This window comes from Choloepus didactylus, chromosome 3 (genome assembly GCF_015220235.1).
Source record: "Choloepus didactylus isolate mChoDid1 chromosome 3, mChoDid1.pri, whole genome shotgun sequence".
Taxonomy (NCBI): Eukaryota; Metazoa; Chordata; class Mammalia; order Pilosa; family Megalonychidae; genus Choloepus; species Choloepus didactylus.
The window spans coordinates 176,633,557-176,650,512 of NC_051309.1; the positions used below are offsets into that span (position 1 = coordinate 176,633,557).

General features: G+C 43.8%; 1 pseudogene; it reads left to right on the forward strand.

The window, feature by feature from the left end:
- Positions 1–6,406: 6,406 nt before the first annotated feature.
- On the forward strand, positions 6,407–16,956 carry LOC119530549 (annotated as a pseudogene).

Consider the following 16,956-nt stretch of genomic DNA (forward strand, 5'->3'; position numbering starts at 1 on the left):
ATTTTTCACAATGATTTTTAAAAAAACACAAACAAACAAAGCACTCAAAAAAATTAAAGGAGTTAGAGGCAGAATGACTAGAGAGCAGCCCTCGTCCACCACCTGGTCTCAGAGCTGCTTCAGTTCTAATCCTCTCTGTGGCTGGCCTCCGGCTGACTCTGTCCTCCCTAGGGTACTTAGGATAAACTGGATCTGTCCCCTTCATGGATCCCAGTTTGTATACCTAGTGGAAAGGACAGTGGACCGAGAGGAGAAACAGTCCCTCTTTTTTAGGCTAGAAATTAACAGCAGGGAAATGTCATCTTATTACCTGAGAAGACCTGTGTTGGGAGTTGGGTGTGTTCTAAGTTATGTCCAAGTAAGTTTGGAGATGTCCTGGGATTGAGAGTGCATATGGAAAAGAAAAAAAGATAAAAGAACGAGGAGAAAAAAGAAAAAGAAAAGTAGATCCTTACTTGGAAGCCCTTCTGGTTTCAGCCCAATGATGGTTCCACTTTAAGTGTTTGAGATTTGTTGTTACTTCTCTCCATAATGTGTGCCATCAGATCACTGTCTGGTAACCAAGATGATTAGTTTATGTCAGGTCCTCTTGCCTCTTGCCTTGTTACTGCAACAAATCATTTTGATTTCAATGCCTGTTGGGGACTTGATTTTCTCTCATTTTTTTCTTAATCCCACTTACTTGAAGCCTCTCTTCCATCTCAACCATCCCACTAACTTATTGTCAAGAAGGGAAAGAGACATGGGAATTTTAGGTCCCTCTGCTTGAATGTCTTATCCTCTAGTACCTCACCTTGTTGGTACCTCCCTCCCTGCATCTCTGAGCCAGCAGCCAGGAGTACCTGACCCAGCAGTTCTTTTGCTGGCCCCTTTGTAGGGTCTGGCTGCCCAGGGGCAGGGATGCTTTCCACCCTGCAGCAACAGAACACTTGACCTTAAAAGTCTCTTCTGGTCTTTGGATTAGAAAAGGCTTATGCGGTTGCAGCTGACTCATCTGGGGGGGGGTGGCAGCCGGTTGCTAAATCCTAGGCTCTCGGGATTGCTCGGAGGGTACCAGCGGCGGGGGCTCTTTCCCGGAGGCGAGGGCGAGGCGGGGGACTGGGCCCGGTCCCCGGCGGTGGCGTGCAAGGTGTGGAGGGCGGCGAGAAGAAACAGGCGGGACACGTTTCTTTTAGGGTGAGGAAGCCAAGAGAGTTTATTAGGGGAGAGTACAAGCTTATATCGGGCGGTTTAGAGGGCGGGGTAGCTGTAGAGGTTAAAGGCTTGGATTGGTTCTGAGAGGGCGCGGAGGTTGTTTGAAAAGGGGCGGGAGTTGCTCCGGTAACGAAGAGGATGGAGGGTGCGGGTAAGGCACGGGGGGGGGGGGGGGGTTTCTCCAGCAAGCCCTCCCCAATGGTTGTACTTTGGGGTGAGGAAATGGGGCCTGCATTCGGCTCCACTTTCTCAGGCCCGGGGGGCCGTGGAGGGCGCTACCACCCGTGCCCCACTACCTTTCCTAGGGACTGATCAGTTCCCCTGGCCCAGGCCCGCCAAGTCGGAACTCGATAACAGTGTCCCGCATTTCCCCCTTCTTTTCTAATTAGAGGAAGGAGCTTACCAGAGAGATCCGCCAAGGGATGAGGGAAAGGGGAGGTGGGAGAAGGGATAGGGGTAGATGGTAGTCAGAGAGGCTGGAGCTCGACGTTGGTGTGGCGCCCGGGCGTTCGAAAGGGGCCTCGCTGCTTGCGGGATGGGCGAGGGTGGCGACGCTGCGGAGGGTCAGCTTCTTCAGTGGAGGCAAGTTGTTGATACTGGACTTGCACAAATGATGAAAAGACAGCATTGGCTTGGTTCTTAGCAAGCTGGACAATTCTGTGGATAATGCAGGGCCCTAGGGTGAGAGCTAGAATAATCATTAGTAGGGGGCCGATGAGAGGGAGGAGGTATGGGAGGAGGGGGGTAAAGATGTGGGACCAATAGTTGGTGGTTTCACGGTTTCTTTTGTGTTGTTCTAGTCCCTCTCGGACCTTTTTTAGGCTGTCTTCGGCGAGACCTGTGGAATTGGCATATACACAGCACTCTTCTCCTAGGGCGGCGCAAAAGCCTCCTTCTTTGAGGAGGAGAAGGTCGAGACCTCGGCGGTTTTGGAGCACCACCTCAGAGAGGGAGTTAACAGAGTTTTTAAGATGGGAGATAGCGTTTTGTAGGTGACGAATGTTCTCGTCAACAGCCGCCCAGAGGTGAGTTAGGGCGGAGCCTTGACTGGCTAGTGCAGCGATTTCGGTGCCAGCGCCTGCAAGACCTAGGAGGGAGGCAATCGTGAGGGTGGTGATGGGCTCTCGCTTTTGCAGAGGGGCAGGAGCTGCAGTTCTTTCCAGGTGGAGGAAGAAGTCTTCCTCGCTGTGGTATAGGACCCTAGGGATAAGGACAATTAGGAGGCAAGTTTCATTAGTTGTATTGAGGGTTTGCACATTAAGGCAGGGGGTAAGTCCTGTAGAGGAGCAGAGCCATTGGGAGGAGTTGTGGGGAATAAGAAACTTGGCATAGCTGCTGGGAGATGAGTAGTTGGCACAAGCTGTGAGGTTGGGAGAGTTATTTAAGCGAGGGCGGATGCATTTTCCTGTAAAGGAGACTGAATGAAAGGTTAGGGGGACGGCAGAGGTATTCCAATTGCATTCCGAGGGGCTGTCCTCTGTGTTTTTTGAAAAGGAGAGGTTGGAGGCAACTGGCTCATACAGGGGGGAGGAAGTGGAGAGGCAAAGCCAACAAGAGGAGGTAAGATTGGGGTTGTAGGAATTCACTGAGGTGAAGGCCGCTTGGATAAGGTCGAGGAGGGGAGAGGAGTAACAAGAGGGGGGTAGGAAAGGTTGGGGCGGTGGAGTTGGCTTTGCGCTGTTTGCAGCTGAGGTGCGGCTGGAGGGCCGTGGATTAAGGGGGTTAAGGACTTTGTTGGGGCCAACGCCGCTCGGATTGGTGGCGGTGGGGTGTCTTTTTTGTATAGAGAAGAGACCACCCCAATCATAGCCCCCCATGTAGAGGCAGAGGCCATATGTGCGGCCACCAAGCCAATTGTCCTCGCCGGGGTTAAGGATGGTACGGGCAAGCGAGGCCCAGTCTTGGGGGAGGCAAAAGTCCATGGCGATATCCTGCAATAATTGGGAAGCGTATGGGCTACCTAACCCATCTTCCTTGACGGCCCTGCGAAGCTGCTTGATAGTATCCGAATCAATGGGATACCAGTCATACGGTTTCTGTGGTGTGGGGGTAAGGTTAAGGGGAAAGCAGCGAAAAGCACAAGAGAAAGGAGGACGCGCTTGCAGAGGGCCTGGCACGGGAGTGGGGGTAGGGGGAGCGTTGTCCCAAGGGTTGCCTTGAGGTGTAGAAGGCAGCCCGGGGTTGCTAGTCGGCAGGGTGGGAGGAGCGGCGGCAGCTGCCGGTAGCGGCTCCGAGGGGGAGCTCGCCGAAGGGGGAGGCGAAAGTGGGAGGCCCCAAGCGTTGCAAGATGGCGGCGCGGTGGGCGTGGCTAAGGCATAAGATGGCGGACTAGCCCCATCCTGTGAAAGGGCGGGGCCTAAGGCATAAGATGGCGGACTAACTCCGCCCTGTGAAAGGGCGGGGTAAAGCGCATGCGGTTTTCGGCTCGGCTTAGGGCTGACGTCATCACTAGAGCACTTCCTCCCCTCAGTGGAAGAAGAAGGAGGAAGTTCGCCATTTTGGAGAGGCTTAGTATTGCTTTGTTTTTGGGGGGCGACTTCGAGCGTGTTGTTAATCTGCTCGACTAAGGATTCTGCGTCCGAATCGTGGTCTGCATTGGTCTCGCTGTCTGAATCTGTTGACTGAGTTGATAGGGCCTCCTTGGATTTAACGGGGCCTCGATCAGGGGGGAGGGAGCCTTGAAGGCAGGAGCGGACGGTTATTAAGGTGGGGAGCAAGCCGGGAGGGAAGCGCTTGCTCTCATGTTCCATGGCGTTGGTGACCCGATCAATAAGGCGATTATAAGTAACAGGGTCCCAAAGATGGCAAGTGGTGAGCCATGGGTTAAAGGGCAGCAGGAGGTCCCAGTATACTTGCAACTGCCGGACAGACACCTTACAGCGATATGTGTCTAGGAGACCCGCCAGAGCGCGAACTTGAGGTGCTTGGCGTGCAGATAGACGATTACCCATAGCGGGGTGGGAAAAAAAAGGGGGGTTGATTATTGAGTAAAGAAAATGAGGTAAACCGTGGCCGCGAGGCCGAAGGAGACGGCGAGAATAGAAAGCAGGACCCTCTGGTAGCGAGAGCAGTTTGGGGGGGGGCGGTTGCAAAGAGGCACACGGCGCCAAACAAAGAAACAAAGACACAAAGGACCACAGCAAAGTAATGGAGGGGAAGAGGGAAAGCTACTGGAGGAAGAGTGTTAGGAGGAATGGGGGGACATAGGAAGAGAAGACAAAAGGTAGTCGGGGGCAAAAGCCAGGTTAATGCGGGAAAGGAGGAGCGGCCCGGGCGCGGAGCGGCGTGGGAGAGGTGGCTCCAGACGTGGAGCGGCGAGGGAGAGGCAGCTCCGCGGGGCGGCGAGGGAGAGGCGGCCCTTACCTTGCAGGCGAGGAGAAGGGGAGTTGGAGAGGCGTCCGGGCGAGCGGGTGGTTTTACTGGACCGCTGTGTGGAGAGGACCGGCCCCACGTTGGGCGCCAGTTGCGGTCGCAGTTGACTCGTCTGGGGGGGGGGTGGCGGCCGGTTGCTAAATCCTAGGCTCTCGGGATTGCTCGGAGGGTACCAGCGGCGGGGGCTCTTTCCCGGAGGCGAGGGCGAGGCGGGGGACTGGGCCCGGTCCCCGGCGGTGGCGTGCAAGGTGTGGAGGGCGGCGAGAAGAAACAGGCGGGACACGTTTCTTTTAGGGTGAGGAAGCCAAGAGAGTTTATTAGGGGAGAGTACAAGCTTATATCGGGCGGTTTAGAGGGCGGGGTAGCTGTAGAGGTTAAAGGCTTGGATTGGTTCTGAGAGGGCGCGGAGGTTGTTTGAAAAGGGGCGGGAGTTGCTCCGGTAACGAAGAGGGTGGAGGGTGCGGGTAAGGCACGGGGGGGGGGGGGTTTTCTCCGGCAAGCCCTCCCCAACGGTTGTACTTTGGGGTGAGGAAATGGGGCCTGCATTCGGCTCCACTTTCTCAGGCCCGGGGGGCCGTGGAGGGCGCTACCACCCGTGCCCCACTACCTTTCCTAGGGGCTGATCAGTTCCCCTGGCCCAGGCCCGCCAAGTCGGAACTCGATAACAGTGTCCCGCAGGCTTATGTTAGTATAACCTAAGAGTAACCTCAAAGGATTGAGCCCTACTACATGACTGACCACTTTTTGGAGTATCTAGTATCTGATGTTCATTTACTACCATGTCCTTCTATGTTACAGACACCTTCTCTGTCACAGTTCAACCAGAGAAGTTTATGCTTTGAAGTCAACCTTAGCATTAAAGTATCTGTGTGGCAACCCATGGCCTGAGCAAAACAGGCCTGCAGATCTTTGGTGCACAGCAGTCTGCATGACATAGGCAGCTAAATGTTTAACCTATTGTCTTTCTAAACCAGTGAAGAGGAAAAGGGTAAATTGACCTTAAAATGTAACTTTATACAGCAGGCAGGAAGCAAGAGGCTCTTAGTCTCACAAAAAGAGCAAAATGTAATTGTTCAAGTGTTATTCTAGTCCTTCTTGCACCACCTCCCAGGTCAGAATGACCTATTCCTGCATCTATGCTCCCCCCACCCTTAGGAAGGCCTTTGTCTTAAACCCTTATAAAAGGCTTTCTGCCCTTTTGTATCCCACTGTTGACTTTCCTGTGAATGCAATGCCTGCCCAGCCTGAGAGAGACGTCATGATCTCTCCACAACTTCTCACCCTGTAAGTAAGCCCTGAATAAAAGTTCATGTATCAGAAAATGCTCGTTGTCTTCTTTGGCCTCTGGACTGGCATGGCCCTCTTAGGTTGCGACAATCTGTCTTTAATTCTTTGAGAAAATTTCTGCAGAAAATGAAGTTCCCCTACTCCCTCCTTTGTTGTCATTGTCATCTGTTTACCAGTTAGGGCAATAATGAGGGAGGATCCAGCCAAGACACAAGGAAATTTGTGGATGGGAGACAGCAGGCTTAGGCTTCCAGGAGGATTTGCATCTGATCGCAGGAACACCTGTTGGTTTGAGAGGGCGATCTTGTTCTCTTGCTCCCACTGTGTGCCTGAGAGACTGGCTTGGAATTGGGTGATCACATTAAAGGTCACTTAAGCTTTGGTGAGATGGGTTGAATTTTGAGTTAAATTTCTCTCCCCCTTTTTGTGCCTGAGAACTGTTTGATCTAGTTTGAGAATTGTGGTTTGACTACTTTATCTGTTTGGAGAAGCTTCTGTTTTAAGGAATTTCTCTTCTTATCCTGCCTTTAGACTTTCCCAGGAAAGCCTGGTCATGGCATCTAGAATCTTAGCCAAACCTCAGACAACAGTGTTAGGTTCGGAGCCGTTCAAGAATCCACACAACATGGTGAGTCATGGTTCAAGTAGAGAGTTTAAGGTTTATTAGAGGAAGAAAGCAGAAGAAAGCAGGTGAGAGCCAGCTAAAAGAAAGAAAGGAAAAGTGGCTCCTGTTCTCTATCCCAGAGCAGCATTTTTTTAATGCAAAAAGGAACCCACGTTGGGTAGGGTGTCTGCTGTGATGTTCTGTGCCTCGATGGGTGAGTGCTTATCTAGTTTTGGGCTGATTGGTTGCTAGAATTCTGAGACAATATTCTTTTTAGGAAAGCAGCTGCGTTATCTAACTAGGGAGAGCAGGCCTTTTTGGTTGTTTATTTTATGGACATATCTGTCCTTGCCTTACCCGCCTTTGAGGGGCCACTGTGGCTGGAACAGCCTTGAACAGCTTTGAACAGTTTCCATTCTTTAGTTTATGGGGCACCTGCTTTCTGTGAGATAAGCTGCAGGGCCCCTGGGTTAGAAACTCCTTCTACATGTTAGTTTCTTCTTCTGGGATCTAACAAACAGCAGCAGTATTTTCCCTTTCCTAGCACATATAATCCTTTCCTTAGAAATTGGCTCACCTTGGGAAGCCCAGGGAAGTAACCAGCAGGTTCTCTTTGCTTCCTAGGGAATGAGGATGGACTCATCCCAATCAGCACAGTGCCGTTTCCTCTCCTGCTCTGAGCCAGGGCGGACATTCCCTCGAGATTCAAGTCTGGGCGGGGGTCCTTCAGTCCCTGCCATAGGGCTGCTTCCCCATCCCTTTCTCCCCCTCCCATTTTGCTGGCCTGCTCAGACATAATTTAAAGGTCTTCTTGCCTCAAGGAGCCTCAATGGCATCAAGTGGCAACATGTAAGATTGCCTCCATACCACTCTTTTCTCAGGATCCAAAAGGTTAGAGGAGATGAGCTTTCCAAAGTAAGAGACTAAACTAATAGATGCAAAAAAAAGAAGGAGTGGGGTGGGTGTGATTTGTTGCTCCTTCTGCCCTGGCCCTTTAGGGTGGAGATTGGGGCTAGTCTAAATGATAGTGCACTAGAGCAGAACCAGAACACCCAAGATCTGCTAAGAAGTCTTAGAAGAAATCTACTTCTCTTCTATGGAAAGATAGAATTAGGGATCAAAGAGGCCTAAAAACACCGCAAAGAAGCTTTGATGTTCAAGCTTCAGAGAAATCAGGGGAATTTTTCCCTTCAGTCCAAGCTAGGATTCCTTCTGTGTTTATACTCTTCTGTGGCAAGAGGGTTAGATTTTCTCGTTTTGTTACAAGACTAGATTGAAATCAATGGGTCAGATAACCAGCAAGGGTGGGCTGCTTCTTTGCCCATGTGTGGCTTGCTGCCAATCTGCTTTGTCCTTTCCCAGCTGCCTTTTGGCTAGCCTGTTTTAGGAGGCCAAATCATCTTGATAAGAGCAGGTGATTTGGGAACTAGCTGGGTTGGCAGGAAAAGAGCAGAATGGATCTCTTGGGACAGTTTTCCCCCAGAAGTGTAAGAACAAGAAGTCAGGCTTGTGTTGGCAGCCAGGGAAATAGTAGTGCTTATTAGAGCTAGCAGAGAGGGCCTTAGTGCCTTTTGCAACCTGGCAGTCTTCTGAAATGGGGGCATATAGCACCAGGAAAAGCAGAACTCAATTCTCACCTCCATTTTGAGTGTCAGTGTTTTAATTCAGTAAGAGGAAGAACAACAAACTAAAGTGCTTTCTGTCCTTTTCAAGGACAACCAACAGGAAAGGAGAACTGATTGCCAGGTGGGTGGGGAGAATTGACAGGGAGAGATGTTATGGCAAAACCAGGAAAGAGACATTCTTCACCCCTCTGTTTCCTGGTGTGCCATGATCCAGGGAATGAAAAGAAATTTGATCTGGATCAGTTCCCTCCTTGGATTTAAGCAATGTTGTCTTTTCTTCCACCAGGTTTTCCCAACCTAGGACCAGCCCATTCTGTGCTTAGGGCAGCCTCTTCAACCATATTAGGCCTAACCTGGCTTGTCAATAAACCAACTTAGCCTTCTAAAATGGGCCTGGCTGCTCTATTCTATAACAAAGAGTCAAGTTATTAGTAGTTCCTACTCTAGTTTCCCATCCTCTCCCTGCCAAGACCAAACCAACTCTGTCTATAGCCATAACATGCATTTATAGCGGCACAATGCTGTGCGATTGAGAGCTTTGAACCTGGCTGGTTGGAGAAAGTAGTAGGGTGGACAGAGTGGTCTTTCCTTCTGGGCTGTCCCCATCTGTCCCTATCCCTTGCATGTTCCCATCCTACTCCCACCAAAAAGCAAGAAATCAGGATGTTTTTCACTCTCCATTGCTTTGTGTTTTAATACACAATTTTCAGGGACCAAAAAGAAAAAAAAAAGAAAAAAGGAAACAACAACAAAAAAACATATCCCAAGTGAAAAAAACAAGAAGTAGCATTACAATAACTAAAAGACGCAAATACAACTTATCAAACAGAAGCACCCATAGTACCAGACTCTAAATTTGGGCTACAATGTATATTTACACAACATTTTGCCACATGGTCATTGTGGGCCAAGGTACCAAAAACTCTCAATTGTATCTAGCTGTTTTTGGACTAAAAAATTTCCATGGGTTCTGTCCAGAACAATGGGCTAAGGTTAAGGTGAAATTACCTCCCTGACAATATAATAAGATGATGAGAATGAGGTACCATAGGGCTATAATACAACAAATGATGCTCATATAGCCTTTAAGGTCATAAAATGGCCAAATATGTTCTATTGTGAAACTATGACAATACATGAAATTAAATTAGCCACCTCAAAAGCTGAATTCTCTAAACAATTATTCTGGGAGTGATTTGATAATGAGCTTCCATATACAGAATTAGACTGGCAACATAGAATATTTAGGAAATTGTGAACTAATCACAGGAAAAGCATTACAGAGAACACGCACCATGGGCTCTTTTATACTAATAAACAAATACTAGTTATTGGGATATGAAATAATGACTGTATGTGAGATCATACAGGGAAAGAGCAACAGCTAACATCCCTGCAGGATCAGACTCAATAAGACCCTTCATATCATTTATGAATTACTATAAATATATATTTAATAACATACAATAAGATTTACATGAATACCACAATACCGGTGAGTCAAACAACTTATGAACAAACGTGTAATAAAACAGCCAATAATACCTACTACCTAAGGGTTAAAAGCCTAATAATGGATACATCACTCTTAAATCCAACCACAGAGCATCTGACCAATAAAACTGGGGGAGTTACTTATAGACTTTGCAAAAATGATACAATGGAACAATTATGGAAAATTCAAAAATGATAACCAATAATACATGGTATGATGATAGTACTAATACACCATGCAATAAGTGGTATCATCAAACTAATAGAACTAAACAGTTAGGGGAATGTTACCTTAAATTATTAGGCACCTCACAGTGATTGTTTATAGCAAATGCCTAATATAGCTAAAACAGTAACGTCGGGATTGGTGACAGGCACATAAAGCCCCACGTCTTTTAGGGATGAGTTCAAAGACTAGACTTGTAAGGACAAGATGTTGAAAAGAGCTATAGCTGAAAATTCCAAACATTATTTGACCTGATAGCTTTAAACCCTTAACCTAAAGATGTGCACATATGGGCGCAGTTCACAATGAGGATACATAGACCAAAATTAAAACATTGGAAGCAGGACATGATGTTATATAACATTCTATAACTCTTATAGTTCTGTAAAACTTCTGCAAAAGGACCCAAGGACTTTATGTCCTAGCTTTGTTACAACAGGTGAGCCATGTAAAGTATATGGAAGAATGATACAGAATAAAGATTATTATACAAAATGTTACTCCTGGTGGTATATTGAAGGTGATCAGATAACAGCAATTATTTCAACTCTAGAATTTGGGAACCCAACTACTTAAAAAAGTAGCTGACATACTTGTACCTACTGTAGTAGCATATACCTTATAATCTAATTAAAGAGAATTTATAGTTAATATGAGAACACCAATATTCAGAAAATACTTTCAAGGACCATACAGCCTACAATTTATGGATTTGCTACTTGAGCAGAACTATAGGAATAGGAAACCTTGGCAAATCCTATAAGGATCAGTAGGAGGATTGATAGTAACCTTGATGTTCCAGTACCACATAGAGGAAATGCGTGTAAAATTGGAAGATTTTAAAAGAAGTCAACAGAATTTCAAAGCCCATGGGTGGCAGCTCTTTCACATTTAAGACTTCAAATTAAAAATATGTGTGAAATCGTGGATCACATTTATGAACATGGGAGAAAGGTGGAGGGATCAGTAGACAATTTAAAAACAGCAATAGATAAGAAAGATTTTTATCACTCATAAGATTAGGAAAACTATTGGCAAACAACAGCTAGAAAATCAATGTAACATGCTATAACAGAAACTAAAAGAAATGTGTGATATTTTAAGACTAGCATTCCTAACAGATATAGATATTGGGCACCAAGAACTGATGACAATCTGGCTAGATCCAAATTAGATATGATTTATGACAATGGATGCAATTATTTAAGAGCACATGAAATAGAAATATTAGCCTTTAAAAGAATATGGAAATCAGGCCATCACACTATGCAATAATCAAATTTCTAAGAGGAGTGTGGATGCTTTGAGCAGATCAAACGCCCACAGAAATAGAAGGGATACAGATACCAGCACAAAGAATAAGGCAGATAGTAGGTACTTACGTAATCCCTTGTTACACAGAGATACCAGAAATAAACATACCTATGACTGTAGTCAAAATGCCAGAGAAGCCACTAGAAAATAAACTAAGTAATTGGACTATGCTAATATGTTCTAAAAATTTAACAATTATAACATTGCAATAAGGGAAGGAATGTGACATTTCTCCCACAAGTTTTTATCAAATTTAAACAAATTACAAACCTTATGATTGATGGAAAAATTCACTATACCTGGACCATAAAAGTTAAAGGAACTCTGAGGTTGAACAATGAGGTATATCATACTGCTAAGAAGGGATTAACTATAATGTATGTAAATAAAACATTAGCAAAATACAATCAGGTGTAAGAACAGTTGGGGGAAGAGTCAAAACAGGTCCAATCCTTATTACGGAAGTCCTATGTGAGATACGTTTTCCAAAAATAATGGCTGTGCAAAATACTGCCTATATGGCAACAGAAAAAACTTTGCAACAGGCTTTGAGCCCTTGCATGCCTATTACTGTTAGAATGACTTGACTGAGTGTGTTAAAGAAATTATAACATCTATCATATTGATTGTATTAAGGATTATAGTATTAAAATGCTTATAAAAAGAGTGTGGGCAAAACAATTGAGATCCAAGATCAGAGTGGATTGTTGTACATTAAAATTATATTTATGATCTTGAATCCAAAAAATATTGTAAACATGTTGACCACAGATAGAATGTAAGCAAATCGAGAAAAAGATGTTTTCCTGGCAAGTGATAACCAGACATTGCATGAGGATATGATAGGGATTGCGTTGATGCCAGCCAAGACGGGCACTCCCTCCATAAAAATATTGATGACCAGACATCTGAGGCATAAAATCCCAGTGCCGGTGCCACTTCGGTGAGCATCAGGTAGAGGCAGACTGACCCCCAGTGGGGGGTCATAACAAAAATTACATCTTCTGTCCATTTTGTTATGACATCATACAATTTGAAACAAACAGGCAACACATTCTACTTTTGAATGTGTTGTGTGTCCTTTACCTGGTGTATTGCTTACTGGTTGTATTGGCAGCTTGAGATTAAGCAAGCAAATAAATTGCATTGAGCTTCCAAATTATTATCCTGTGGATAATCCTGCTTCTAAGTGCTGAATTTATTTTCAATTTGATCTGCTATGTTTGTTAGGGTGATTACATTTACATGACAGTAGCTTTGAGAATTCCTGAGTTTCTCATCTCTGGAAGTGTGCAAATAGAGGCTCAACAACCTCCTGGTGAAGGTGATGTGGGAGGAATTCATGCATTGGTAGGGATGGCTTCATGAGCACATGACCTGGGCTGTCACACAGGGCTCTGATGCTCAGAAGCATTAATTTAATGCTTTTGGTCACTGTCTTGAAATTTTTAATGTTTGAACAAGTTGTCCCACATTTTTACGTAGCCCTGAGTTCCATAAATTATGCAGACAGTCCTGAGCTCCAGATCAATAATGTGTCCAATTGACCTTGAAAGACCCACCCCATACTGAATTCCTTTGATCCTGTGTACTTCAGGGTAGCTCAGAAAAAGAAAGAGACTTTGAATAATAACTTTGATTGGGACCTTATGGAGATATGATGATTGGTAACAAGAAAACTTCAGATGAAAAAATTAAATCTACCTGTGCCTACCCAAATCAATTATATTGATTTCCCAAACAGAATAGGGTGACTTGGGTAATTCGGGATTATCTTAAATTCTTACATTCGAGTTAGGGAAACCAAATGGAACAATTGTGGAGGAAAATGGACAGAAGATATAATTTTTGTTATGACATCATACAATTTGAAACAAACAGGCAATACAGCTAACAGGACAAGAAGGCATGGGCAAAGCAAACAATTCTTGTACAAATGCTGGAGGCCAAATAGGCTATTAGCTCTGTACATGGCCCACTTGAAACAGTTAATTATAATGGATACTGTATTTTTGTCATATCAAAACTGGGACATTTTTCATCCAACTGCTACAGTAAACTCTATAAAAATCTAATTTATATATAACAAGATTTCTCCAAAACGTAGCAAAATAAGTTACAATTTCCATGTGTTTATCTCACATATCTTCAGAGCAAAACCCATAAACATCTCTGAAAGGAGAAACACTGACATTAATATTGTCCTGATCCTTCTCTTCAAATGTCTCAAATATTTTTCACTCTGGGTGTGAGTAGTTTATTTCCCTCAACCCTTCTAATATCCCCATTTGTAATACAGTGAAATCTAGAAAGCCCATATGGCTCAATGCAATTTTCTCATAGAAAACTCCTGCTAATAATAATTTTTCTTGAGTCCTCTGGTGACATGCAAAGCTCCTTTATCATTGGAGACTAAGAAAAATGAATGAAAGAAGGAAGCAAACCCATTTAAGGACTGAGGAGGAATTTACAGAAACATCCTGACTTTTAGTTTCAAATTTAGACTTTTAGTTTAAATGAAGTTGTAGGCTATATAGCATAACTAAAAGAAAAATAATCGAATTCTTATTTGTATGTGAGATGTTTCTCATCTTACTAAAAATATGAATATTAGAAAAGTTAGCTTTTAAAGTAAGTGTTAATACAGTAAATCCATTTGATTCATTGACCATAAAATTGAGATTGTTGCCTTAAAGAGTTCATGGCTACAAGCACAGTTTTTCATGCATTAATAAAAATATTCAAAATAAGTTATAAATATGAATGGCAATAAATGTAATATATAGCAGTGGCTACATTTCTGAGTAATCTACCATATCAGAGAACTAGATGGAGAAAACAATCGGTAATTATTAACTCAAAATTACACTTGATATTTTAAAAAGTCACATAGCTTCTATCAATCCTTTTACTTATACTTTTCCTGAAGGAAATCCTAGAATTATTCCTTCTTCCCAGCACTTGGAGAGTGCTCCTTCACTTTTAAATTATGTAGATTCATCAGAACCAGGAAGAGAGAATGTAGAAATAAAGCAGGGAAAAAAAACTAAAAAAAAAGGAAACTTCTCATGAAAACAGAAAAAGAAGTAACATTGTATCATATCTGATAGGACATAGCCTCCTAAAAAGTAACAATAAAAGACATTCAGTGATCCACATAGTTGAGAAAAAAAAAGAATGCTGAATAAATTGAGTCCCTAGTTGATGAGCAATGAATAAAATATTGTACTGTCTAATGGTCAGAAATATTTGTCAACCTAGATAGCCTAGGGAAAGCACTAATGACTATAACTGAATTATGGCAGTGAACTGGCCTATAAATTAAGACCAGATGATTCCTGAATCTCAAAGGTTAAATGCATGCAGACTGTTTGAAATAATTTAAAGTTTGAAAGGTACACAGAAATATCCTTATCAAGCCTATCTGCTTTACTGGTAAATTTTTAGAAAGGGAATTAAATTTGCTTTAAATGCAAATTCATTTGATGGTAAGTATGTTCAATCTAAATATATTCTTAATGTAACAGAAATAACTCCTTACAATTAAAATATAGAAATTTGAATAATAGTATTTTGATGATGACACGAAGGTGATGTTAAATAACATTTCAGAAATCCCATGCTAAATGAATCTAAAAAACAGGAAACTATACAATTTGAAAGTTCTGTATCACTGGCAACAGAGTTAGGTCTGTAGGCAGAGATTTAAAAAAAAAGTTTTCTTATTAGAAAAGAGTCTGAATAAATAATACAATAATAGCTTCACTAACTCCAAGAAAATGTTTCTAGATACATCTCTATTTAAATTTCATGCAGCATAAATCATGTCCATTTTGGCCCTTTCATCTGAGAAGATGTGTTTCAGGTCATAGTTTTAACCAACATAGGTGAATTAGTTCTAGATTTATGCTGAGGCTTGAATGTGCTCAGGTCATTTCATAGGAAAGGCAAAACCTGAAGCATAAAAAATTATATGTGAAGTTACTTAGGTGTTCAGAGTCTAAGATAGATGTTTCTGGAAGTGCTGTTTGAGCTCTAGATTTTGCTGTAGCTAAAGTGTTTGTGAGCTGGCAGTTTCCTTCACCTCTCTGGGATACTGTTTTCACCTCTGTGTAAGATGAAGGCTTTAATATAAATCATATCCTACATTCTTTAGTCTAAAACTAAGAAGGCAAAATTGTGAAAACCAAAGCAATGACGATCAAGAAACATCTGTAAATTTTAGGTGATTAGCAACTGGAATACCACAACTTGTTAATGAAGATTGGTAGAACACAATCTTGTAAAAGACATCCATACAGGCTGCAGCCCGGAGGCTCTGGGGACGGGGAAATCATGCTTGTACTGCAGAGGTGCTAGATAGCATGTGTCTGAGGTATGTTCATTTGAGTCTTCTCCACTGGAAATCACCTGGTATTACTAAGTGTCCACTTCAAACGAAGTAGAGACAACCACAGCCAACGGTCAGCCTGACCTAAAGGCTGCATCAACAGCCCCACTGAGGAAGGAAAAGAAGAAAGGCTCTGAAGAGCAGATAGTATCTCTTGTTCAGGTTTAAAGGTGATGGTGTGAAATACAAGGCCAAGCTAATTAGTGCTGATGATGTGCCAGATGCAAGAGGGGATAAAATGAGTCAAGATTCTATGATGAAACTAAAGGGAATGGCGGGAGCTGCTTGTTCTGAAGGACAACACAAACAAAAGCTCTGGGTCAACATTTTGCTCTCTGGGATAAAATTAAGTGATGTGAAAACTGGGGTAACAGAGCATGAACATCCAGTGAATAAAATTTCTTTCATCGCCTGTGATGTGACAGACAACTGGGCATTCAGTTATGTATGTGGAGGACAAGGTCAGCACCAGTTTTTGCCACAAAAACTGGGCAACAGGCAGAGCCATTGGCCGTTGGTCTTAAAGATCTTTTTCAAGTTATCTGCAGTGTAAAGAAAAAAGAGAAAGAAAAGAAAAAGACTGAAGAAGCCAACAAAGCAGAGAGCCTGACTCTTGATGACCAAGCTAACAAATTGAAATTGGGTATTGACCAGACGGATTTGTTGGGGGACTTGTCTACACCTCCTGACTTACATAGTCCAACAGAAAGCAAAGATATCCTGTTAGTGGATCTAAATTCTGAAAGCGACACCAGTCAGAATTCTTGAAGAGCAAATCCATTCTTAACAAATAGTACCACCTCTTGCTCTCTTCCTCAACTGAAGCGTCAGGCATCTTTCTTGCCTGAAAATGCTTTTTTCTGCCAATCTCAACTTCTTTCCCACCCCTAATTCTGTTCCTTTCTGAGACGATCTTTTCACACAACCAGACCAATCAACACCCTCTTTGTCTGAGTCCCTCAAATCTCTGGATCAGAAGAAAGAGAATTTGAGCAGCCTGTCTACTCCACTGAGTAATGGGCCCCTGAATGCTGATGTTGATTACTTTGGTCAGCAATTTGACCAAATCTCTAACTGGATTGGAAAATAGGAGGCTCTGGCAGGCTCATGGCCCTTTTCAAGTACACAAACACAACCAGCAGTGAGAACTCAGAATGGGGTATCTTAAAGACAACAGAATGGTTTTCATATCAAACCTTCCCTGAACCCTTGTGTGGGAAGCCCTCCCAAAGGACTGTCAGTATCGGATGACATAAAATGGGACTTGGAAAGCTCTGTCCAGTCCTCACCCCATGACTCCATAGCTATTATCCCACCTCCACGAAGATACCAAACCAGGTAGAGGCAGAAGGACTGCTAAGTCTTCAGCTGGTGACTTTCTTCCATCTCAGAATCTCCAGGCCAGTTGTCACCTACAGGACAACCTGCAACCCGACCACGATGTCTTTGA